General features: G+C 38.2%; 1 long non-coding RNA gene across 2 annotated transcripts in view; it reads right to left on the bottom strand.

Annotated features, from left to right (window-relative positions):
* Positions 1 to 17,246: 17,246 nt before the first annotated feature.
* Positions 17,247 to 26,504, bottom strand: part of LOC143679143 (uncharacterized) — a 66,180-nt gene continuing 56,922 nt past the window's right edge. The window contains exons 4-5 of one of the 2 annotated variants that reach the window (XR_013173570.1): positions 17,924 to 18,216; positions 17,247 to 17,626 (exon numbers count right to left, since the gene is read on the bottom strand). This is a non-coding gene — a long non-coding RNA (uncharacterized LOC143679143). The remainder of the gene's footprint in view (positions 17,627 to 17,923; positions 18,217 to 26,504) is intronic. The other variant, XR_013173571.1, reaches the window with a different exon arrangement.

Here is a 26,504-nt window from a genome sequence, read left to right as displayed (position 1 = left end):
CACATAGGCTGTCCCATATCTAGTTATTCTGCCTCCAGCTGCCCCATGCCAAAAACCTCCAATCAGTGCAATTCAAAAGCTTTGAATTTTTATACTATAGTATTTCCCACTGCTCTGCATGCATTTCAACTTCTTCCAAATGTAATTGATGGTGACAGACTGCCATGCTGTAATAAGCTCTGAATAAATAGTCTTTGGTGTTCTCTTTGTGTGATCGTCATGTGTTTTCCCAGTTACAATGAAATCCCTATTGATATCTGGGCTGCATGTCTATTGCCATGGCCCCTAGTATTTCTCCATGTATGGTATTTGTGCAGTCCCCTTGCTGCATGTGTCTTATCATATTCTGTTCACATGCTAAGTTGCACTGGTTCTCAACTCCTCTTGCTCTGTATTGATTTCCTCAGCTATATATTCTAAGTTTGAAAGACAGATTTTATGATTGGTTTCCATTTATTTGCCATACTTGGCAGAATCAGGCCATACATTTTTATCCATTTTTGTTCTCTTTTATGTTACTGTTTTGTGTTGTATCGTCTAAGAGTATTGTTAGTCTTAGAAAAAATAACCAAAGTGTAAATCACAGGCATAGGCCCTATAAGCCTGCTGTTTAAGTTGGCCTCATAGACAAGTGAGATGGTGGTTCTTGTCATACCTGCACCAACCTGAACAAACTTTCCTGGGGCCTTCAAAAAGATCAAATGATGCCATTTTATGTTGAGACCTTGACTTTGAGTAACTGTTCTCTAATTTTCTCCTCATCTGGTGGTACAGATTTTCATATTTGTACTCAGAGGCAGCCAACTGTTAGGTTGAGTGATCTGAGAAACAAGGCACATAAATATTTCATTACTGCAATATGTTGCATACACTCATTGTGTCATCAAGATCACAAAAGTATCTTCTTCCAAGAAAAACCCATGCTTCTTAAACGTACTTATCAAGGAAGCCTGTAAAAATGATTCCATTTATTTTCTCTCAGGCTTCACAGGAAAGAAATATTAATTTCCAAAAGGTAAATTATGGCTTGCCAGATTGCCATCCATTATTTAGGGAATGACTGTCTAAGGGGGAAACTACTCCTTGTTTTAGAAGGACAATTTCTAAGTTTAAGTGGATATTGAAGACAGTAGGTACTAAATTTTTCTGAGATGGCAACACGTCTTTTTGTATTGAGTAATTCCTCAGCAAAAGATAACCCCTTCTGAGGGCCCGGAGATGAACAGGACATCTGTTACCTGCAGAAAGCTCCACAATTGGCAATTTCCCTAGGCATCCCTAAATATAAAAATCCATTTTTTTTTCCATTTGTGCATGAGCCACCTGGATCAGTCTTCGGATTTTAAACTGAACTTCAACGTTCCCAACAAACCTAATTCCTTACCCTTAAACCAGTTTCAAAGCACTGGATATGATAAAAGCTGCTTCTTCAAATCATGCTGTTGCTTCTGTAGAACTAGGGCCCCCACTTGACCTCATGTTTTCTTATGCAATATAGACATTAATTATCACTAACTGAGAATGTACTTTACCACCAACAGATTAACCTCTTATGAAACTCTATTAATCTCTGGCTCTTACATCACTTTTCACTGCATTAAACCCAGAATCCCGCCACCCTAATGGAGAAGTGAAATGTCCTACTTGTCTTAATCTCAGTTAGAGAACACTCTTTACATTTATTATAGATTTCCATTAAGAATCCTGAATGAATTTATTGATAATGATTTATACATCAGAATTGAAAATGGATTAATCACCATAATCAATTCTAGAACATTTTCATTATTCCCAAAAAAATCACAATGGATCACATTACACTTAAGTATAGGATAGGATGGCTTAACTTCAATAAACAACTGACACTGCCATCTGCAGGAGTGGATGAACAACAACTGAAATTCACATACATTGCCAATCAAAATGCAAACTGGAAAGACAAATTGAAAATGGAAAGGGGTAATTGTGGGTAGATTGTAGTTGAAAGCTGATGAATCATTTTTTCCCCTAAAGCAACTACTGAAAAATCCAGGGACCTCCTGAGATAATTATTTTGGAACTATGGATATTACTGCATCACCTGCACCATCGAGGAAAGGCTGAAATGAAAGCTCTCAATTTTAGTAAAATTTGCCTTTCTAATCTCAGTTGCTATTCTATCCCCCAACTGAGTGACAAGAATCTGTGGTATATGCTGTCCACAATCCTGGTGTGGCTTGCTGGAGTGAGGTAAACAACAAGAAACTTTTCCTGGCGGGCCGTGGTGGCTCAGCGGGCAAGAGTGCTTGCCTGCCATGCCGGAGGACCCCGGTTCGATTCCTGGCCCCAGCCCATGTAAAAAAAAAACAAACAAACAAACAAAAAATAATAAAAGCAAAAATATAATTTAAAAAAAAAGAAAGAAACTTTTCCTGCAATAAGTGGGTTTGGATGTTTAGACTGTCAATCAAAATTTTGGACCACTTAGGAAGAGACGCATGGTATGAGAGAAATCCAAAGGACAAGACAGATGCTGTTATCCAATGGAATACAAAAGAGAAAGAAGAAAATTGCTCTGAGATGGGGAAAAACCAAGGAAACCCAAGAATTGCTCAGTTGCCAGAACAAAAATGACCAGGAGTAAGCAAGTCTTTTGCCGTCTGCAAATTTGAGGCAATAAATTTACATCATTAAGCCAATGCACTGTATGGTATTTGCCTTTACAGCTGGGAAAATATGACAGCATACATTGAAATCATGAGAAAAAATAAAGGACACTGTTAAATTAACATATATAAATATAAAAGCTAAATTATTGCACTTTTGATTTGGTTTATAAATTATTTTCCTAGATGATTTGAAAGAAAAAGGCATAAACAAAAATTGTAAATCTCTTTTAATATGCATTTCAAGATAAAATATATAATCTGGGACAATAAAATTATAAAATATAAATTAAAGTGTGTATGAGAAAAGCAAAAGCATATTACAGAAATTAAACTGGTATTTTTCAATCTAAACTGTTACAAATTAAAATTTTATATGTAATTGCAATTAACCACTAATATATAAATATATGGATGAGTAATTGTGTATACATATAAAAAAATAAAGGTGTTCATAATGTTATGCAAAAAAAACTACTAAAATTTTTTGAAAAAGTAAGGTATGGAGAAACTGAGGAGCAAAATATTTATTGCACCCATAAAATAAATAAATAAATGACAGCAGTAAATAATTCTTTATCAGCAATCACATTAACTATAAAGGGGAACCCCCTGTGATAAAACAGTAACTGTGATGGTCAATGCCATGTGTAAACTTGTCTAGGTAATGATGTCCAGTAGTTTGGTAAAGCCAGCACTGATTTGATTATTATTGTGAGGATATTTCTTAGAAGTATTTACCTTACTAGTAAGTTGATGGTATCTGTAGCTGAGTGGACCTACAATCAAGAAAAGAGACTTCCCTCTACAAAAGTAGAACTGAATATTTCAGAAGATTTCTTCCTTTTCTTCAGCCAGCCTGCTTCTGTTAGACCATACTACATAAACACCTTTGAAATTACCAGCTTGTGCCTTGCCTAAAGATTTTGGATATGTCAGATTTCAAAATCAACTTTTCTGAAATTTCTGGTGTGTGGAATAAACTACAGAACTTGAATTTGCGAATCTTCACTGTAGCAGGGGCCAGTTCCTATAAGAGACCCCTTGATTTTGCATATTTAGTACAGATTCTCCAGAAAGCCCTGACTAATGCAGGATCCATTTATATGCTGTGTAAAATACATCACTTCAGTTACCAGGACACAAAGAGGAGGGAATTAAAAGGGTGTAAAAAGAAATAACGTGAAAATATAATGAAAATGGAGGAGTGATGGTGATATTTATCAGATTAAATAGAATTTAAATCAAAATAGGTTTCAAGAGAAAATTAAGTACATTATATATAATAAAAGTTATATTCAAAAGGAAGATATAACAATTATAAATATATATATGCAATAACAATTGAGTCCAAAATTATGCAATGCAAAATTCATAGCTGTGATGGTAGAATGGGAAAAGTCTATGATAATAGTTGGAGATTTTATTATACTAACTTCAATAATAGGCTACTTTTAAAGTTTTGGAAATAGATGGTGGTGATGGAAGCACATCATTTTGTGCAAAATTAACAGAACTGAATTATATATGTAAAGATGATTGAAAGAAGAAATTTTAGGTAGTTTATATGTTACTAGAATAAAAATTAAAAGTGAAAATGCAGGTCTATATAAAACAGAGAACCTTATTACTAAGTGATGACTATAAATAGTAATAAGTATAAAAATGTTCTTTCATGAATTATAACAAATGTACAACATAAATAAAAAGTGTTAAAACAGGGCAGTTTATGGGAAAATACACCTAATATAAATTATGAACTATAGTTAATAGCATAATTTTAATATTCTTTCATCAATTGTAACAAAGTTACCATACTAATGCAAAATGGCAACATTAGGGGTTATATGTTCTTGACAAAGTTCTTTGATACACAAAATTGTTCAGTTTGAGGAGTTCCTAATTATCTATTTCTTTCTTCAATTCTTGTGCTTTGGGTGCAAGATCTAGGAAACCTCCTCCTATTACAAGTTTTGTAAGATATTTCCCTACCTTTTATTCTAAAAATTTTGTGGTCTTAGCTCTAATGTTTAGGTCTTTGATCCATTTTGGGTTAATTTTTGTATAAGGTGTGAGATATGGATCTTCTTTCATTCATTTGCTTATGTACATCCAATTCTTCAAGTGCCATTTATTGAAGAGACTGCATTATCACAGGTGAGTTGACTTAACTGCCTTATTAAAGATCAATTGTCCATAGATGAGAGGGTCTACATATGAACACTGTATTTGAATCCACTTGTCAGTATATCTATCTTTATGCCAGTACCATGCTATTTTGACCACCATAGCTTCATAATATGCCTTAAAGTCAGGTACTATGAGACCTCTTCATTTTTGTTTCTCAAGATATTTTTAGCTATTCAGGGCAACCTGCCCTTGAAATAAATTTGGTTATTGGTTTTTCTATTTCTGTAAAGTAAGGTTTCAGGATTTCAATTGATATTGCACTAAATCTATAAATTAATGTAGGTAGAATTGACATCTTAACTGTATTTAGCCTTTCAATCCATGGCACAGTATCCTCTTCCATTTATTTAGGTCTTCTCTGATTTCTTTTAGCAATTTCTTGTAGTTTCCTGTGGATAAGTCTTTTGTATCCTAGTTAAATTTATTCCTAAATATTTTATTTTTTTGATTGCTATTGTAAATGGATTTTTCTTTTTATTTTCTCCTCAGACTGCTCATTAGTAGTTATAGAAACACTACTGATTTTTGAGTGTTGATCTTGTACCTGCTGCTTTTCTGTACTCTTTTATTAACTCCAGTAGCTTTGCTGTGGATTTTGGGGGGTTTTTGACATATGGTGGCATATCATCTGCAAACAGTGAGAGTTTTACTTCTTCCTTTCCAATTTTGAAGTCTTGAATTTCTTTTTCTTGTCTAATTACTCTGAATAGAACTTCCAACATCCAAATGTTGAATAACAGTGGTAACAGTGGACATCCTTGTCTTTTTTCTGCTGGTCCAGCCTGTCCAGACAGGTGTATGCTGTGTGTCTGGTCACTGACGTGGCCCCAGCAGTTCTGTTGTTTTTCAGACTTTAAGTTTCTTCTTTTTGTTTGCCCATTGCCTTCTTTATAACCTCCCTGAACTCATTGATTTGATTTTTGCTGAGATTTTCCATGTCTCTTCAGACATCCCAAATTACTGTTTTCAACTCCTGTATCTCATTTGAATTGTTGGTTTGTTCCTTTGACTGGGCCATATCTTTGATATTCCTAGTATGACACATCATTTTTTGCTGGCGTAGGTATTTGATTTTCTTAATTAGTTTATTCTGAAAATTTTTCACTCCTTTACCTGGGAAACTTGCTGGATGGCTTTGTTCCCTATCTTTTCTTTTACTTTCGGTTCAGCTTATTCTATACCTCTAGCATAGCTTTGTTTAACTGATCAGAATTTTTCAGTTCTTTATTTTATGTTCCTTGCCCTGCCTATATAGAGCATTTTTTAGGGTCTGCTTAGATATTATAGACCCCAGTCAGATTTTCCCAGACCAGACTGGCCTTCTCTCAGGAGGAAAGAGTCACCTGCATCAGTTTTCCCTGAAAGTGAGACCCGGCATATTGACAGTTTCTTATGAAGCTTCCAGACTCTGTGTTTTTCCTGTCTTGCCCAGTATGCAGTGCTTGTCTGCCTGTGGTTTCCCACCAGCATAAAGTGATGTGGTGCCTCTAACTTCAGCAGACTCTGGGGGCATGGTTGAGGCAGGACAGGTTATAGGTTGGCTTTAATTGCTTCAGTTTTACAGTCCCTGGGGTCTCAATTCCCAATTTCATTAATATGAAATATGTTATATAAATTTTTAGAATTTCAGATGTATAGCTAATATATCATGCATTATTCATTTTAATAATGTGTGAATATAATGAAAGAAAAAATTAAGCACATGAGGAAAACAGAATCATTTCTTTTATTAGATGTAAAACAAGAAATGAAAAATAATAAAGTAAATGTTTTGATGAAAATAGAGGGCAAAACTTTAGCTTATATATTGGACATTTTTGTTAGCTTCAGTAACCAGGTTTTGTCCTATAAACAATTGCCTATAAGATGATGAGAAGGAGAAAAAAGCCAGCTGTTAGATAAATCCTTCTTTGAAATTTCCAAAATAAGACAACAGCTCTAAATAGCATTCTTGAGAGAACAATAGTGCTATACATTTTACAAAGTAGATGAGGAAAGTTAGTGATAGTTCAGTGTTATTATGATAATTTTCACTGCTGGAAGCTGTGCAGAGTCCTGTACTGGGACCCACCCCTCTCCTTGGGAAGGCACATCCTCCAAGGAATTAACTCCTTTCACCTGACCAGCTGCTTTGACTCTTAGGCAAGCCTAATTCCACCCATTTCATAGGTTGTTGGAGCCTGAGATGCCTTGCAGTTCTCTCAATAAGTTGTTAAGTAGTAAAAACAAAGGGAAAAAAATCCTTTTATGAGCAGGACCCCTGTTTCTTGGGTTTGTTAATAAAGAGCTTAAGTTAGTACCTTACTCTATGTATCTCCAGCTGTGTGCCACCCCTCTTTTTTAGATTCCAGCCCTTTTCAAGTATATTTTGCTGTCTGAGCCAAAAAGGCCTCTGTTGGTTTTTTATTTCCTTTTTTCATCAGCCCTGCCCTTTCTCTGCTGGGGCAAAAACTCCCAGTGCCTTTAGCTCTTATTCAAGGTTTATCTGAGCTGGGGACCTATTTTCAGCAGTCAGAATTTATTAATTAATTCTGCAATTGGAGCTTGGTTGAGCTAAGACCCTGCTGTAGTAAAGTCTCTTTCCTTTCACCTTGGGGAACCAGACTGCCATGCCCATAGGGGAGGGTTGCTGGCCTCCACAGCTTGGGGGCTTAGGGTTCTGTATGGGATCACAGCTGGTCCAGCTGGTCCAGACTGGTGTATACTGTGTGTCTGGTCACTTATGTGGTCCCAGCATTTGTTCTGAACTGTTCCTGGCTATTTACTAGCTGCTCTCTGGATGAACTAAATTCCACACCTCACTAAGCCACCATCTTTCAACAATTTCTCTATCATCATTATTTTAAATTCCCAGTCTGATAATTACAAAATTCCAGTCTGAAGCTGGTTGTGAAAACAGCTCTGTCATTTCAGACTGTTATTTTTACTTTTTAGCATTATTTACAGTTTTCTTGTTGTTGAAAACCAGGAATAATGAATGGAGTAATAGATAACTGAGGTAAATTGACCTTTGTGTGGGGTTTGTTATTTATCCATTTGAGATTCAGATGGTGTTTAATGTGTGCTGTAACTGTAGGTGTTGGATGCCTCGGTTTCATCTAGTGTTCTTATTTGTGTCTGCCTTGCTATTTTTGGGTTTACCTAGAAACTCTTTCTTAAATAGTCTGCATCTTGACTCTTTCTCAGGTGTAATCCACTACTATTATCCTGGAGCCCTGTTGACATGGTGGTAGGCTACTCTGCAGGAAAGACCTCAATACCAAACCCTGGTGGACTTAAATAACAGGAATTTATTGACTCACAGTTAGGAGACTAGACATCCAAACTCAAGGTGTTAGCAGAACTTGTTTTCTCCCAGAGATTGTAACATTCTGTTATGGCATCCAGCAGCACTTCTGTCTTCATAACATGATAATCCCTTCCTTGCTTTCTCTCTGGTTTCTCCTGGTTCCTTAATTCTGGTTCCATGTCAAATTTCTTTGGTTATATGGACTTCAGTCATATGGATTAAAGTCTATACTAATTCAATGTGAACTCATCTGAATTGTATATTCAAAGATCTGACTCATAAATGAGTCCACATCTAAAGTAATAATAGCATTTTCAAAATTCCCTATTTACAAATGGACTTATTCTCATGGGACCACTTTTATTTTTGTCACATGCATATTCCCTGAATATGCACATTCCCTGAATGAATATTCCCTGACAGGACCCCTCCCCAGGAAACAGCAGTCATACAAAACGGTGCAAATCCTCCTGAGACATCCATGAAGCCTCTATAGCCTGCCCATGCCTCTCTGAGGAGGTGTATTTCACAGCTGACTGTTCAGGCTCCCCTGTCCCCATGTTGCAATAGATTTTCAGGTTCTACCCCATACATTCAAAAGCAGCTTCTCAAAGGCTTGCACCAAGACACCTGATTTTTTTTATTTTTATTGAAATTTTAAACAAACTCCCCAGACCACTTACATCATTTCCTTGTGGGGCCCTGAGAACTTCCTTGTAACCCTGTATTAGACATGCATGGCCTTGTTTTCTTCTGGTTGCAGATCTGTCCTCCAACACCCACAAGGTTGAAAAGCAGCTGATGGATGATTATGGGGAAGATGAATAAGAGGAAAATGAAGAGGAGGGAGAGGCTCTCAAGGCACTGGACAGAAGTAAGGAAGAGACAAATATGGAGATTTTGGTTAGTTGTGACAGTTGCCCTGGATTAAGGATGAGGCCTAATCGACCAGGTGAGATCTAAGCCTGGGCCTTATGTGGAACTCAAGACAATCCATGGCCCCCTTGTTCCAGCACAGTAGCCAGAATGGTCTTAGGATGGCCCTCTCTGAATAGCTGGGATCCCAGGATGGGAGCAGCTGAGTCAGGCTCTGGCACTGACATGATATGATACTTGATGCTGCACTGAGTTATGGGTAAATGGGGACATTCTGTTTCAGCCCAAAAGTTAGTCATTGCCTGATGTGCTGATTCCATCAGTAAACAGTGGGATTTTGACAAGAGAAAATATTTATTTAGCTAAAGCTAGCCTTGTGAAGACAGGAGGACAGATTCCACAAATCTGACCCCCTGAACTGGAGAAATTTTCAATGTTTTGTATCTTTCAAACAAAGGTAGATAAGCTTAGGATTATAAGCAAAGGTGTTTTACATTACAAGATCACAGATAGTCTAATTGCTGAGTATGCATAAAGTGAGCACATATTTTGGGTACTCCACATGTCAGGTGGGTTAATTTTGATTAGAGCTATCTTGGTTCAGCAAGACAGTTTAGGAATTTGAGGTGTTTGACTCTGAGCTGACTAATCAATAAGGGCTGAAATACAAAGACCCCCAAACTCAGTAGATTACATGCAAGTGCACCCAAATTCAAGGTTGTATAAAAAGACAAAGGGATATGAATAAAGTCATTCAGCAGTTGCTATAGTTATAGGGTGCAATTTTAGAATATAGCATCAGTGAAACAAAGCATATGATTTACAGTTAAGAGAAATGCAAATTTCTTAGTCAGCAGTGGAGCTGCGTTGGAAAGTTATCAGCTGGGAGTGGAGGTTTGGGACATGCAAAATGGATCAGAGTTTGCTAAAATTTCCTGAAGAAAGAATGTTTTGGCTTAGTGCAGCCATGAAACAGGCCACTGTTCAACAGGCTGAGCCAATGCCTGCCATCAGCTAGTGCCTGGACCAGCTAGGAGAGGGGCTGGTCTTTGTTTGGGTTTCCTGACTCAGTTGACCATGACAGCATGAGGAACTTCATGGTTATAGGTCAGCCAGACTGACTTGGATTTGAATCTCATCTGTTTGGAGTAGTTATGGCAAATACCAATACTCACATGGCATTGTCCTTGTTTAATAATTTTTTTCCAAAAAATCTTAATATCTCAGTAGAGACACTGATCCAGAAGAGAGTTTCCTGTTACCTTGGAGACTAGGGCTCTAGTGATACAATTATTTAACTTTCCATTAATCAATTCAATGCTCAAAATGTAAAAATGCTAGGATGTCTGAGATCAGGCCTGATGTCCTCTTCTTCAATTGAGTTAGGGGACAGCAGTGACAAGTTACCAAAAACTCTGATCCCAAGGAAATTGCTATCCTTGTGTTCCTCCCTCAGTTTTCAAAAAGAGGATTCCCTGAAGGTTGACTGTGGGGTGGAGCTGGAAAAGGAAGAAAGCAGTCAACAGTTTCTAGGAATATTCCCAGACTAAAATCTATCAGATAAGTGGTCTGAGGCTGCTCTTTGTTCCTGGCCCAAAGACAAGCTCTGGAAGTTTCTCCTTGTGCTGAAAACTCCATGGGAGTATTTTAGCTTGGCTTAGAGGCTGAAACCCTGCTTTACTCTCTGAAATCTTCCCACCTCTCAGTCATGGGCCAATCTCTCCCTCTCTCTGGGTCTCAGTTTCCTGATTTTATACTAAATGGTTGGACATGGAACTGCTCAACTATGTGCTCAGGGAGCATATGCCAAGTTCCCATTGTGTGGATGGGGTGTTGGTGTGGACAGATGGCTCTCCCATGACCTCTCACCTTTTGGAGAGTGCCAGAGTAGAGTATTCATCTGGGAACCTAACCCCAGTTTCAGCCTTGGCCATTCCTCCATGATCCAAGGCTCTCGTGGCTGTTTACCTTGGCCAGGCAATGCAGGTGGTGACTGGTTGTTGGGCTCAAGGCAGTTTCCTCACCCTCCACCCATATCCCACAGACCCAGAGCTCATTGCATCTTGTTACTGTGAGCATGTGCCAATGCCAAGGTCACCTGTCATTAGTGGAGGGCCATGCTTCAGGATGCTTTGGCCTTGCTGTTGTTTGAGCCCACGGGTCTAGGGTTCAGGTCAGAATGGGTGGAGAGCATCTCCAGAAGGTCCAAACTTGACCCAAGCCAATCACAGGTGTGAGATGTGGGCTCCAGGGCACTGCTCCCAGCATAGCTCCAGGGAGCATATGAACCTATGGGCCCTGTGGTCTAGGTTGACTAAAGGAATTACATGTGCAGGGCAGACATGTCTGGTGGCTGTAGTCCAGTGTGCAGAGGTGGACATGACACTGATTTGCTGCACGCACTTATGTGATGCACCAATGGCTCTGTTTATCCCAATGGTCACATGCCATACACCAGTAGTCCTCTTAGTGTCATTCATAGCCCTCGGGGCATGGGGCCACCCAGAGTACCTCCAGGTGGGGCAGTTCTGGCACTGGCCAGGTGGGTGTGGAAATCCTGGCAACAAGAGAAGTGGTGGCAAGTTTTTTACCAGTATCTCCTCACCTCCTACATGGCCAAGTTCTCAGATGTCCCCTGCAGATGACAGGGTGGACCTAGTGACAGGCAACACTGGTGATTCTGGGCAGATGAGAAGGCCAGGCAACCCGCTCCTCTTCCTCTTCCTCCTCTATCCTCCTGTGCTTGCTTTCAAGATCCCTGAAAAAAAATAGAAAACAAGGGTGGTGCAAGGGTGGCTCAGTGGCAGAATTCTCACCTACCATGTCAGATACCTGATTTTGATTCCTGATGCCTGTCCATGCAAAAAAAAAAAAAAAAGAAAAGAAAAGAAATAGAAGATCCCTGAATGAGATGTCCAGTCTGTCCCTAGATGAAGGTGTGGTTGGTGTTTGAGTGAGTGGGATGGAGACCTGGGAGGTGGGCCCCACCAACAAGCCTGAGAGAGTTTGAACACTATTACTGTTGTGACAGACTTCCCCTGGCACTCAGTGAATCTATGGAATTTTAGAGATGAGCCACCAGCACCAACAGCTCAAGATCACCCATCCCAGCCACAAACATGGGACTAAGAACCACTGTCTTAACTTATTATCATTCAAGTCTGCTGTCAGAGGTTTGAGTAATGTACTCATTCAGCCAGGCAAGTCTCCTCTTTAGGCAACATCAACTCCTCTGAATTTATCCCTAACACATTCAGGAGGTTGGGGAACTGACCCTATTTTGCATTCAAAGAAACTGAGGCTCTGAGCAAAGTGAACACTACCCTGTCTGTCACAGGGTACATGGTCAACTGTGCATTTGGCCCAGCTGTGTGTTTGAATCCAGGTCAACCTGACCCCAAGGCTGTGCTTTGCACAAATGCCTCAAGTAGGAATCCCCTGAGGCCAGCCTTGTGAGTCCAAAAGTGAATCTGAATTATGGAGATGAGCAGTGCAGGCAGGTGTGGTTCTCAGGTTGGTAAAGGCTTGAAGTGCCTCCAGAGTGAAGAAGACTTAGGAACATGGGACACAAGTGTCAGGTAGGCATGCTGGGCAGGGTCTTTGGAGCAGATACCGCAGGGTGGTGAATACTATACAAAGAAGAATTGACTCATTGCTTGTTTGGGAGTGAGAATTCCTCAGAGCTGGAGGAATCTCACTGGGGCACACCCCCACACCTGCATGACCCCTGAGCATCAGCCAGTGATAAGGTTGCTTGCCATAGAGACCTCTTTGTACATTTGTGATACTATAATGACTATCTCTTTCCTTCCAGTGTTGGCTTTTAGCCAAGAGATGGTTTCCTATGAAAGTAGTCCTGGAGGAGACTTTGTAACCTACAGAAGGTTGTAGATAGACAAAGGGGATGCTCAATCCCCCAAGCTCACAAGGATGCTCATCTCCTTGATGCTCCTGCTCTTGTTCAAGTCACGGCAGATGATGCATCATCACCCCCACCCCCTTCTGGTTGAAGGGCAGCAGTGAGAAGATGTGATGCAACCCCCTGAACAGTGCATGTGAGCATGCCAGGCAGCAATAGGAAAGGTGAAGGCCCAGAGGGAAGATGCCTTTGGGGGTCCAAAAGAAAATGTTGCAACTTGAGACCTAGAGGGGGAGGGAGCTGTGGAGGCCAGGAGGAGGAGGTGTGGGTAGAGGGTGAGCTGATACCTAAGTCTCTTGGAATTACAGGGTGGTCAACTCTCTAACTGTAGGGACAATAAGGTCAGCAGAAGCTTTGGAGCTGCACCCAGATCTAAGGGGGTTCTAAAGCTTTATTCTGGAGCTGGGACTTCTTGTCCCTTTTCATGATTGCAGAGAGGGGAATGCTGACATCCAGAAAAGAAAGGTTGAGCAAGAGCTGTAAGGGACAGTGGTTGGCATTCCCCTTCTTTTCCTGAATTTAGGAAATTCTGGGACCAGACACATATTGATTTTCTCCCCACTAAGAGCCTGAGGAGGCAACCAAGTGCATGCTCACTATGTGGGCTTTAGCCTGATGCTCAGATACGGATTGTGCTTGAGTTGGTCACTGGGGTGAGATCTGAGTTCAGCTTTGGTGACCTGATGGCTGGATGGAAGGACCAGTTTAATATGAATGCCTCTCTGAGGGACTTGGGAAATCTCCTCCTGAAATCACTGCAATCTGTTCACTGGGGTCCTGCTAACTACTGACAATAATCAGTACCCTATTCACCCCACTTGTCTGAGAGATCATTTAACATTACCCCATAACACAGATATAAACTGGGGCTTGAATTGATCAATTGACAGAGTCTGATTACAGGGCTGGTCAGATTGGTCAGCTGCCAGTGCATAGTTTATAATAGATCTTTATATTTTCATGCAAGTTTGTACTACTCTTTCGTATCTTTTTTCAGTCTGAATTACTCACTTTAAAGTTGCTTTAGGGTATCTTTAGTGGTTGCAAACCTCCTCAGCTTTTGTTTATCTGGAAATGTCTTAATCTCTCCTACCTTTTTGAAAGAAAGTTTCACCTGATATATAATTCTTGGTTGGCAACTGTTTTCTTTTTAGTATATTAAGTATTTCAACCCACTGTTGTCATTTCTTCATGATTTCTTGAGAAATCACCATACAGTATTATACTAAGCCCCTTGTACATAACTCTTTGCTTTTTATCTCACAGCTTTCAGAAGTCTCTGCTTTTCTTTTGCACTCAATAAGGTGATAAATGATAGGGTGCATTTTTCACCATGTGTTCAAGTTTGCAAGCTGCCAGAATGCAATATACAAAAATGGAATGATGTGCTGTTTGGAAGGATGCATTTACCCTAAAAAAGCAATGTTTTAATCCTAATCCCAGTTTGTAAAGGCAGCCATTTCTTCTAATTCTTATTCAGTACTGTAGGTTTGAAACTTTAGGTCATCTCCCTGGAGATGTGACTCAATCAAGAGTGGTTGTTAAACTGGATTAGGTGGAGACATGTCTCCACCCATTCTGGTGGGTCTTAATTATTTTACTGGAATCTTATAAAAGAGGAAACATTTTGGAGAATAAGGACGATTCTGAGAGAACAGAATGACATAGCCATGAGAAGCAGAGTGTCCACCAGCCAGCGACTTTTGGAGATGAAGAAGGAAAATGCCTACGGGGGAGCTTCATGAAACAGGATTCAAGGATGGAAAGCTAGCAGATGATGCCATGCTTGCCATGTGCCTTTCCAGATGAGAGAGAAACCCTCACTGTGTGTGCCATGTGCCCTCTCACTTGAGAGAGAAACCCTGAACTTCATTAGCCTTCTTGAACTAAGGTATCTTTCCCTGGATGCTTTAGATTGTACATTTCTATAGACTTGTTGTAATTGGGACATTTTCTCAGCCTTACAACTGTAAACTTGCAGCTCATTAATTCCCCCTTTTAAAGACCATTCCATTTCTGGTACATTGCATTCTGGCAGCTGGCAAATTAGAACAGAGGTGTGGGTTGCTGATGCAGTTTGCAAATACCAAATATGTTGGAACGGCTTTTTAAATGGATGAGGAGAAGATTTTGGATGAATTGCAGGAAGCCTGATAGAGAAGGCCTAGAATGCTTTGAAGAGACTGTTGGTAGGAATGTGGACTTTAAGGATACCTCTGATGAGGCCTCAGACAGAAATGAGGCAAGTGTTATTATTTTCCTCTTTATTTTATCCCCTTCATCATATGGCATAAGCTGTTTTGTTCATATTATGGTGTTAAAGTTGTAGTATATCAAGTTTAGGTGTGAATATTACCCACTTGCACCCTATTCTGGAAAGATTTAATGCATTTCCAGTTGTACACAGGACATTTAGTATTGTTAGGTGAGGAAAAAATGTGTCTGCTATTGTTTTCTATTTAGAGATTAAGTATGGCTTAAGATGATGTGCATAGCTGCCAAGTTGACAAGGGGTAGACTGGGATGGTCAGGTTTAAATCATGACCACTTTGGCTGCATCCACAGCTGATTGCATTCACATTCAGCTAAGGGGAGAGTCTTCTGCAATGAGTGATCTTTAATCTAACCACTGGAAAGCTTGTAAGGAGGATTCAGAAGAGACAATCCCTCTTCCTGGTTCAGCCAGCCCACCTCTCCTGAGAGTTCATTGAAGACCTTCACTGGAGCTCACAGCTTATGGCTTGCCATACAAATCTTATACTTTTATGTCCCCATGGTTGCATGAGACAGTTTTATAAATATTATATTTACAGATATCTCCTGTTTGATTCTGTTTCTTAGAGAACCATAGCTAAGATAAATGATAACCTGTTTCCAAATTCAGCATAGTGTCTTTTTTTTCAAGGGTTTGCATGCAAGAGTTAAAGAGATCAATTGTCTAATGGTATTGATATATATTTATTTTTTAATTTCAATTTCCTGTCTTATACAGGATGAAATTGCCTGAGGGAAAAGTATAGTTAATGATAGATGTATTTCATTGACTTAGAAGAAAGCATTGTGGCTAACCACTGCAATTCTGTGTCCTCAGCCCTTGGGTGACACTCACTTCTCATTTCATGGTAGAGTACGAATTAGAAATTTGGGAGTATTAACTCATCCAGGGTGAGAACTAGAATGGAGAACAGACAGAAAGGAATACCCTGACATTCTACCCCTCTGGACCTCTAGCTCTGCTTTCCTTTCTTTCCTAGACTAGGATCCTATATAAGTCACATTTTAACTCCCTCTGGGTCTTCAGTATCACCACAACCAGAGACATTCACTATAGAAACCCAATGAGTCTCTGATGAGTGGTAAAGGACAAGTATTTTTTCAGCCAATAGGAGAGAGCCATAACCTCCCAAGGGTCTACATCCCACCAGTATGTGTTATTACTCTGGCCTTGTAAAAGGGACAATGTTTTGGGGCTTTTAGATGAAAATAGTAACTTAATATCTGGACTCTCATTATCTCTCTACCCAACCTACTCACACACTGTCCAGTCCCTGTGTTAACATAATTCATTTAAAGGCAGCGTTCAAATGTAGAAAAGAAATCATTTGAAAAAAAAGACAAGGCCCTCTCTCTCCAGTCAAGTGAAAGCTACATCCAGTGGAGATGTATGAATTTATGTTGTTTATATTGAGACTGGAGGGAAGCAGGAAGACAGGGACACAGTCATGTGTCTTTGGTTGGGTCTTAATTTGTTTAGAGAAGAGAAAACTGCTTAAAACTTCCAAAGGGGGGTTTAAGAAATCCTGGAAAATGATTCCCTTGCATCATACTATTCTTCTTCATCCTTGGCACTGGTGTTGCAAGCCTTGATTTAGAGAATGACCCAAAAGTGTGGGTCAAATTTGGGTTAGGGATTCTGTGTGCTCAGAGTAGAGTCACATAAAGGCCATCTCTTTCTCTGGGGTCAGAATCAAAGACAGATGAAGAAGGAAATCCTAAGGAAAGTAAGCTCAAATACAGAAACATCTCAAGATCTAGAGCATGTGAGATTTTAATTTTCTGTATTGAGGAGAGATATGGGCTGGGGTAAGTTGAATAACTCAGGATCCCCTAGGTAAGGACCTGGGTTCTCACTGATATTAAACTCCTGTACAATGGGATTGCATTCATTTTATTTATTTATTTATTTATTTTGCTTTGGCAGACACTGGGAATCAAACCCAGTTTTCCAGCAGAGCAGGTGAGAACTCTGCCACTGAGCCACCATTGCTAACCTATTGGAATTGTATTCATTTTTTTAAACTCTGACACAATGGGAAGTATTGTAGACAAAATTTATTGCAATATCAACTCCTTGGGTTTCTAGGATGGGCTAGGTTTCATAAAATGTCTGAGTACAAGCATTCATCACTCTTCCCATCCATAGAATCAGAAAACATGTCAAATAAGGAAAACTCAAGAAAGATGAAAATCAGCTCCAGGGATAGTTTCTTAGACAGAACTTATAGAATCTTCTTTTTAGTCCAGAGGGGAATAAGCAGGCAGATACTCATCCAGGGCATCAGTGGGGCTTAAGACATTTTCAAGATCTTGAATAGGCATGCTTAGCCTGGAAGCATGTGATGCATTAGTAGACACAAGGTGAGGTCCTTGGAATGTGGGGTCCATGAGAACTCATCAGGTCAGTCTCTCAGCCACATGCATCCTCTGCTGGTTCAGGAGCATTCGGTGATGGTGGGGAAAAAAAGAAACAAAAGTCACCATACATTGGCGACTGCAGGGAGTGGAAGAGTAATTGTAATGCCCACCCAAATGGACAGTTGAGAACTTGCACTGGGCCCAGCAAGTGTCCCAGATCCTAGTCTTCAGTACTTCCTCTGCCACTTGGAAAAAGCCCCCTATTCCCCATGAGCACTATTTGCCTAAGGCCATATACCAGTGGATGGTTTATGTTCTGCCATAACAGATACATTCCAAGCTGACATAGTAATAGGTTTAGGAACTTACCTAGCTCAGGTGGCCTCTGTGTAAGATTGATTAGACCTTCTACAACATGGCCTGTTAGGTGACTTCTTTCTTCCCTGTGGAAGACTGGCTCTTAGGACCCAAAGCACAACAGTGAAGCTCAGAATTCATTCCGGGGTGACAGAGCTGAATTCCTTTCCCAAGAAGAAGATAGCTCAGGCTTTTTGTGGATTGGACTAGACTTGGTTTAATGGCAGCCCCAAACCTACTCAGCAAAGAAGGCAGTTTTTGCAGTGATAATAAGGTCATGTTCCTTTTCAGATTTTCCAGATAGTCTGTAAGGAATTTAGACATATGACATTAATATATTATTGAAGCTGGGACAAACATAGGAAAGAAACTTGAAAAATACAATCAAAATAGTGAACCCTGCATTTTGTTGGGGACTATGTGTATAGATATGTGACAATTCAAAATCGAACTTTTATGTCATTTAACATCTTATAACTGTCACATTTCTTTACAATCAGAACAAATATATGGTTTTAATCATTGATATGTGACTTCGTGCTTTAAAATTCAAAGAAACTAATGTATCTTTACATCTTCCAGACTTAAATATGAAAAGGCTATGAGTCTTAATCACCCCTTTTGTCCAGTCCATGGAATATTCGTTTCCATAAATTCTAATTGCTTTCTGTATTGAGAGATGTTTATATTTTTCAGTTTGATGAGTGTGATTACTGCATCATTGTTGTTTGCTTTTTATTTCATTTCTATGAAAGCTAATTCCAGTTATATTAAATGCTTATGGATAATTTTAATTTAATATTCACTCAATTGATGACTCCTGTACTTTGCTTTTAAATTGCATTTGTTTTTATGGATTTTAGATTTTCCTTTTGATTTGTAGACATTAAATCTGATATAGATATTGTCAGTTGTTTTAAACACTATTATAATTTGTTTTATATATATTTCCCAATTTTCTATTTGTACTTTACACTGAGATCATGGATGCTTTCAGAATATTAATGCATATAGTTTCATGTTGAAGAAATAAGATAAAATTATTTGGGCACTGTTTTTCCTTTGACTTGTAATTTCCATAATACAATATGATAAAAATTAGTGATTTTATAATATTATATATAGTATTTTCTAGTACTTTATATATTAATTACCTATCTCATATATATGTAACTTTTTTAATTGCATGTGTAGCTTAGAGTGTTATTTGCTCTGCACTTCCTCATCATCTGTGCTTTAACTTCACTGGGCTCCAAAGCTACTATTGTAGTTACCAGATAGCAATTTATCATCCAGTGAATGCCAAATTACAAAAGGCCTGGCTTGACCATGAAAATCAGTCATTGACAATAGTTATGTGCAAACATAAATTCAAAATTGCAGTGGCAGAATTTAGAATATCTACCACAAGAACTGATATAAAAAAATAGACACAAATACTATTAAAATAAGCTATTTGTGAACTGGCCTGTGATTTTTTGAAGCTGTATATACCACAGAAAAGATTAGCTAATCCGTTCCTGTGGATGTAGAGTTATTGTGGGTGGGAATTTTTTATTATGCTACTTCAGTTGAGGCATGCTCCCAGGTGGTCTTTTCAAATATTTTTATTTAGAAATCTTCGCACACATACATTAAAAAAATATTTTACAATCAGAGGCTCACAATATCATCACACAGTTGTGTGAACATCACAGTGATCATTTTAAGAACATTTGCATCACTCCAGAAAAAAGAAACAAAAACAAAACAAAAAAACACATATATCCCATACCCCTTACCCACCTTCTACTTGACCACCAGTATTTCAATCTACCCAATTTTTACCCTATCCTCCTATTATTATTTATTTTTATCATTGTTTTTTTATTCATCTGTCTATATCCTGGATAAAAGGAGCATCAGACACAATATTTTCATGATCACATTGTCACATTTTAAAAGCTATATAGTTATACAGTCATCTTCAAGAATCAAGTATACTGGAACACAGTTCAACAGTTTCAAGTACTTCCCTCTAGTTACTCCAATACACTCTAAACTAAAAAAGAAATATTTATATAATGCATAAGAATAACCCCCAAGACAACCTCTCAACTCTGTTTGAAATTTCTCAGCTACTGAAATTTTATTTTGCCTCATTTCTCTCTTCCCCTTTTTGGTCATGAAGGCTTTCTCAATCCTGTGATGCCAGGTCCTGTCTCATGCCCAGTAGTCAGGTCCCTACATTATCAGGGAGATTTTAACTCATAGTAGGAGTTAAAATCTGCCTGTCCCATATAGTAGGGAGGGCAGTGGATTCACCTGCAAAGTTAGCTTAGAGAGGGAGGCCACATCTGAGCAACAAAAGAAGTTCTCTGGGGGTGACTCCCAGCCATAATTATCAGTAAGCTGAGCCTTTTCTTGTCTTCCTAGAGACAAGCCCTATGACTGAGAGCTCAGCATATCAATTAAGTTGTTCCCCTGCTTATGAGAATATCAGGAATCCCCCAGATGGGGATGCTTAATGTTTCCTCCTTTCTCCCCAGTTCCCCAAGGAGACTCTTTTATTCTCTGCCCAAATTGCTCAGGGATATTTCAGAGCATCACACCAAACTGAACTAAAGAATAAGATCTCATGCCCTATTCAAGATTCCATGTTATTATAGCATTCAAGTAAAATTACCATCCAGTTAAATGAGATAATGGCCTACCCAAAATATAAATTTTGCACCAAATTAACATCTCTCCTCTTGGTCTCACAATGAAGTTGAACTTTGAATATATGTACCATATACCCCTCACCCAATATTTTGATTTATCTTAGTTCTATCCAGATCATCTTCATTCATATCTCTAGTGAAATTCGTGTCATTTTTTCAGCTTTTTAAACAGCTATTGAATGGGGAAATGCTGACTTTTAAAGCTTCAGTGATCAAAGTCTGAGTCTCAAGTGTCACATAAATACCCAAAGTTTCAGGAGATTATCAAGTTATATATAAATAGTTCAGCATCTCAGAATTTAGAAATAAGAGTCACAACTTCTAAATATATGTGACTGCTGTAATATCTTACAATCTAGGAACTTTTACAATAGTCCCCAACCCAAAATCCACACTCTCAAGTTCAGTTCTCTGAGGTTGTATATTACAGCTCATCTAAATGAATGAAGCACATTTGTCTATCTGTTTCTGACATCTCACTCAACATACAGACTTTAAGTTTCATTCACATGGTTGTATGCCTCAACATTTCATTTCTTCTTGTAACTGCTCAGTAGTTCATTGTCTATAAAAAAGACAGTTCCTTCTTCCATTCCTCAGTCATTGTAACAGTAGGGCACCCCCTCCATTGTGAGTCAAGAGCACTGCCACCGTAAATGTCAGTATGAAAATGTCCATTCATTTCTCTACTCTCAGTTCCTCCAGTTATATACCCGCAAAGGGGTTGCAAGGTCACATGTTAATCCCACCCCTAACCTCTTGTGGCACCATCATAATCACCTCTGAAGGAGCTGATATCTCGACATTCCTACCAACAATGAATAAATAATCTTTGCACATACTTTATCTAAGACTTGTTTCTCTGTTCAGTTTTAAGCAGCTTTATTCACATATCACACAATTGAACTTAAGTAAATAGCCATGCCTTTACCACCATAATCTATATGAAGACATTTAATTGTCTTCCACAAAGAATCCTATACCCCTCCCCCAAACCCACACTTGTTGACATTTAGCTTTGGCATCATGCTTTTGTTACATAAAGTGGAAGCATATAACAATATTACTGTTAACTACAGACCAAAGCTTATTTTTATTGTATTTTTCTTGTATACCATTCAACTTTCAAAACATTGTACTGTTAATAATAATTTCCTCCCTTGTGGAAAAATATTTTTATATATGAACAATTTAATCACCATCATTGGACACTATATTTTGCAAAGATAAATGGTCATCTTTATTTTCTATCTTTCCTTTTCCTGTCATACATTCCCCTAACCATTCTCTTTAGATCAAACAGTCATTATTGTTCAGTACACTTACAATATTGTGCTGCCATGAGGCAATATTGTGCTGTCCATTTCTGGATCTACCCAATAAATTCTATTGAACATTCTGTACTTCTTTAGTATCACGTGCCCATCTCTATCCACTTTTCATCTCCTGATAGCCTCTGTTCTCATATTTAACTTTCAAAGTTCCCTCATTAATGTTAATTCTTATTTGTAGACCATATAGTATGTGCCTTTTGTTTCCAGCTAATTTCACATTGGTATATGCTTTATGACTTTATTCTATCTTATAGGTATGTAATATTCCATTATATGTACATACCATAGCTAGTTTAGATGCTCATTAGTTGATGGACCTTTCAGCTGTTTCCATCTCTTTGTAATCATAAATAATGCTGTGATAAACATCAGTGTACAAATGTCCATTGATATGCTAGTGTTCAGTTCCATTGAACATATACCTAGTGATGGGATTGCTGGATGATCTATCAAAAAATAGAACTTTACCATCTTCAAAGTTCTGTACTTCATTACCTGAGGAACTGCCAAACTGCTTTCAAGAGTGGCTATAACATTTTACATTCCTACGAAGAGTAAATAAGTCTGCCTCTTCCTCCACATGCTCTCCAGCATGTCATTTTTTGTTTTCGGATTATGGCCATTCTAGTGTATGTGTGGTGATAGCTCATTGTGGTTTTGTTTTACAATTCTCAAATAACCAGAACCATTGTGCATAATGCATGTGCCTTTGAGTCATTTGTATTTCCTCTTCTGAAAAAAAATGTCTGTTTGTGTCTTTTGCCCATTTTTAATTGGGGTGTCTTTCTTTTTGTTTTTGATACATAAATTCTCTTTGTATATTCCCAATATTATACCCTTATCTGATATTTGGTTTCCAAATATTGTCTTCCATTGTTTAAGCTGCCTTTTTTACTATCCCAACAATTTCTTTTACACACAAACCTGTTTAATTTTGAGGAGGTCCTATTTATTTATTTCTATATTCATTGTTTATTCTCTAGGGGTAAGGTCTAGATAACCACCTTCTATCACAAAATTTATAAGATATTTCCCTATATTTTCTTCTAAAAGTTATATGGCCTTAGCTCTAATGTTTAGATATTTGATCCATTTTGAATTAATTTTTGTATGGGGTAGGAGATATGGATCCTCTTTCAATCTTTTACATATGGCTTTCAAGTTCTCCAAGCGTCACTTATTGAAGAGGTTGTTCTCTCCCAGGTGGGTTGACTTGACCACCATATCAAAGATCGACTGTCCATAGATGACATGGTCTGTTTCTGAAACCCCAAGTCAATTCCATTGGTTAATATATCTATCTTTATGCCAGTACCATGCTGTTTTTTTTTTCCAGTACCATGCATTATGTACTAATGTATATTTATTTTATGTAATAATGCATATTATTTAATGCAATATGTGTTAAAGTGAGGTAGTGTGAGACTTTTCAATTCATTCTCTTTCTCGAGATATTTTTACCTATTTATGGTAACCTGGCTTACCAAACAAATTTCTGTATCTGCAAAGCAAGTTGTTGGGATTTTAATCAGCATTGTATTGAATCTATGAATCAATTTGCATAGAATTGACATCTTAACTATACCATTTTACAATCCATGAACATGGTATGTGCTTCCATTTCTTTAGGTCTTCCATGATTTCTTTCAAAAATTTCTTGTTGTTTTCTGTGTATTGTTCTTTTGGGCCCTTACTTGAATTTATTCCTTAATATTTGATTCCTTTAGTTGCTATTGTAAATGAAATTTTTTTCTTGATTTCCTCCTCTGATTGTTCATCACTAATGTATAAAACACTACTGATTTTGGGTGTTGAGCTCATACCCTAACACTTTGCTGTACTCACTTATTACTTGTAGTAGTTTTCCTGTAGATTTTTAGGGATTTATGACATATAGCATCATGCCATCTTCAAACAGTGAGAGCTTTACTTCTTCCTTTCCAATTTTGGATGCATTTTGTTTCATTTTCGTGACTAATTGCTCTACCTAGAACTTCAAGCGCAATGTTGAATAACAATGGTGACAGTGAGCATCCTTGTCTTGTTCCTGGCCTTAGAGGGAAAGCATTCAATCTTTCCCTATTCAGGAAGAGGTCAGTTGTGGGTTTATCATATATTCCCTTTATCATATTGAGGAAGTTCCCTTCTATTCCTGCCCTTTGAAGTGTTTTCACCAAGAAAGGATGTTGAATTTTGTCAAATACCTTTTCTGCACCAACTGAGAGTTCATGTGTTTTTTCCACTTTAACTTATTGATATGGTGTATTACTTTAGTGGACTTTCTTGTGTTGAACCAGACTTGCACACCTGGAATAAATTCCATTGATCATGGGATATAATTCTTTTATTGTGCTGCTGGATTCAATTTGCAAGTATTTCTTTGAGGATTTTTGTGTCTGTATTCATTAAAGAGATTGGTCTTTAATTTTATTTTCTTGTAGTATATTTGTATGGCTTGATATTAGGGTGAAGTTGGCTTCATAGAATGAATGATGTAGCTTTCCCTCCTCTCCAGTTTTTTTTGGAAGGGTTTGAGCAGGATTGGTACTAATTCTTTCTTGAATGCTTGGTAGAATTCAGATGTGAGTCCATCTGCTCATGGACTTTTCTTTTTTGTGAGTTTCTTAATTCCTGAGTCAATCACTTTGCTAGTGATAGGTTTGTTTAGGTCATCTATTTCTTTTCCAGTCAATGTAGGTTTTTCATGCCATTCTAGGAAATTATCCTTTTTATCTATGTTGTCTAGTTTATTAGCATATAATTGCTTATAGTAAACTCTCATTTCCTTTTTTATGCTGTGGGGTAAGTGCTTATATCCTGTCCTCCATTCCTAATTTCCTTTATTTACATCATTTTTTTTTGTAAGCCTAGCTAATGGCCCATCAATTTTATTGATTTTCTTAAAGAACCAACTTCTGGTTATGTTGATTTCCTTTATGGTTTTCATGCTTTCAATTTCATTTATTACTGCTCTAATCATCATTTTTTTCTTTTCTTTTGTTTGCTTTGGGGTCACTAGTTTCACTAGTTCTTCCAAGTGAAAATATAATTCCTCAATTTTTGCTATTTCTTCATCTTTAATATAAGCATTTAAGGCAATAGATTTCCACCTCAACACAGCCTTTGCTGTATTCCATGAATTTTGATATGTTTTGTTTTCATTTTGATTTGCCTCAAGGTACTTCCTGATTTCTCTTGTATTTTCTTTCTTGATCGCCTGGTAGTTTAAGACTCTGTTGTTTAGCTTGAATATATTTCTGAGTTTTGTGGCTTTCTGCCTATTATTGATTTCCAACTTCTTTCCACTATAGTCTGAGAAAATATTTTGTATAATTTCAATTTTTTACAATTTACTGAGACTTGTGTGTTAGTTAGATTCAATTGTCAACTTGGCCAGGTGAGTATACCTAGTCTTGTTGCTGCAGACATAAGCCAACGGTACATGAACCTCATCTGTTTCCAATTACATCTGCAGTCAGCTAGGAGGCATGTCTGCTGCAATGAGTGACGTTTGACTTAATTGGCTGGTGCTTAAATGAGAGAGCCCAACGTAGCACAACTAAGCAGCTCAGCATTCCTCATCTCAGCACTAGCAGCTCAGCCCAGGCCTTTGGAGATGCAGAAAGAAGTCACCCGGGGGAAAGTTGTTGGAACCCAGGGGCCTGGAGAGAAGACCAGCAGAGACCATCTTGTGCCTTCCACGTAAGAAAGAACCTCAGTGGAAAGTTAGCTGCCTTTCCTCTGAAGAACCAACAAAATAAATCCCCTTTTATTAAAAGCCAATCCGTCTCTGGTGTGCTGCATTCCAGCAGCTAGCAAACTAGAACAACTTGCATTATGACTCTGCATATTGTGTATCTTTGAGAATAATCCCTTGGCAATTCATAAAAATGTATATCCTGCTCTGATGGGGTGCAATATTCTGTAAATATTGGTTAAGTCTAGTTTATTCAACAGATTGTTGAAAATCTCTGTTTCTTTATTGATCCTCTTTCTAAATGTTCGATTCATTTATAAGAGCAGAGAATTTCCACCTATTTTGGAAGATGTGTCTACTTCTCCCTTCAGTGTTGTCAGAGTTTGCTTCATGTATTTCGGAGCACTCTGGCTCTGTGCATACATATTTATGATTATAATGTGTTTGTGCTGAATTGTCCCTTTTATTAATATAATATCCTTCTTTGTCTTTTTTAAAGGTTTTGCATTTGAAGTCTGACTTGTCAGATATTAATATAGCTACCCCTGTGTCCCGGCCCGCGGGACGATCAACCGAGGTTCCAACTCCTGTGAGGGAAGAATGAAATGGGACAAAGAGATGCGAAGAATGACAGCAAGACAAATATTCTGATCAAGCTGCAAAATTTTATTGAGGAGGCTGGGTATATATACTCTAGAAGGAGAGGGGGTGGCTAGTAGGGACGGTGGTGATCTGGGATTGGTGGCTGCTGTTGCTAGGGTGGATGGCAGAAGTACGGTTAGTACTTTTGGCGCACGCAAACTACTATTACTTCCATAAAGAAGGCTGATTATAGCTTAGGCTGTTCTTTGTTTCAGCCC

This window comes from Tamandua tetradactyla, chromosome 4 (assembly GCF_023851605.1).
Source record: "Tamandua tetradactyla isolate mTamTet1 chromosome 4, mTamTet1.pri, whole genome shotgun sequence".
Taxonomy (NCBI): Eukaryota; Metazoa; Chordata; class Mammalia; order Pilosa; family Myrmecophagidae; genus Tamandua; species Tamandua tetradactyla.
The sequence above is the reverse complement of the archived record's forward strand: the minus strand, read 5'-3'. Positions and strand labels throughout refer to the sequence as shown.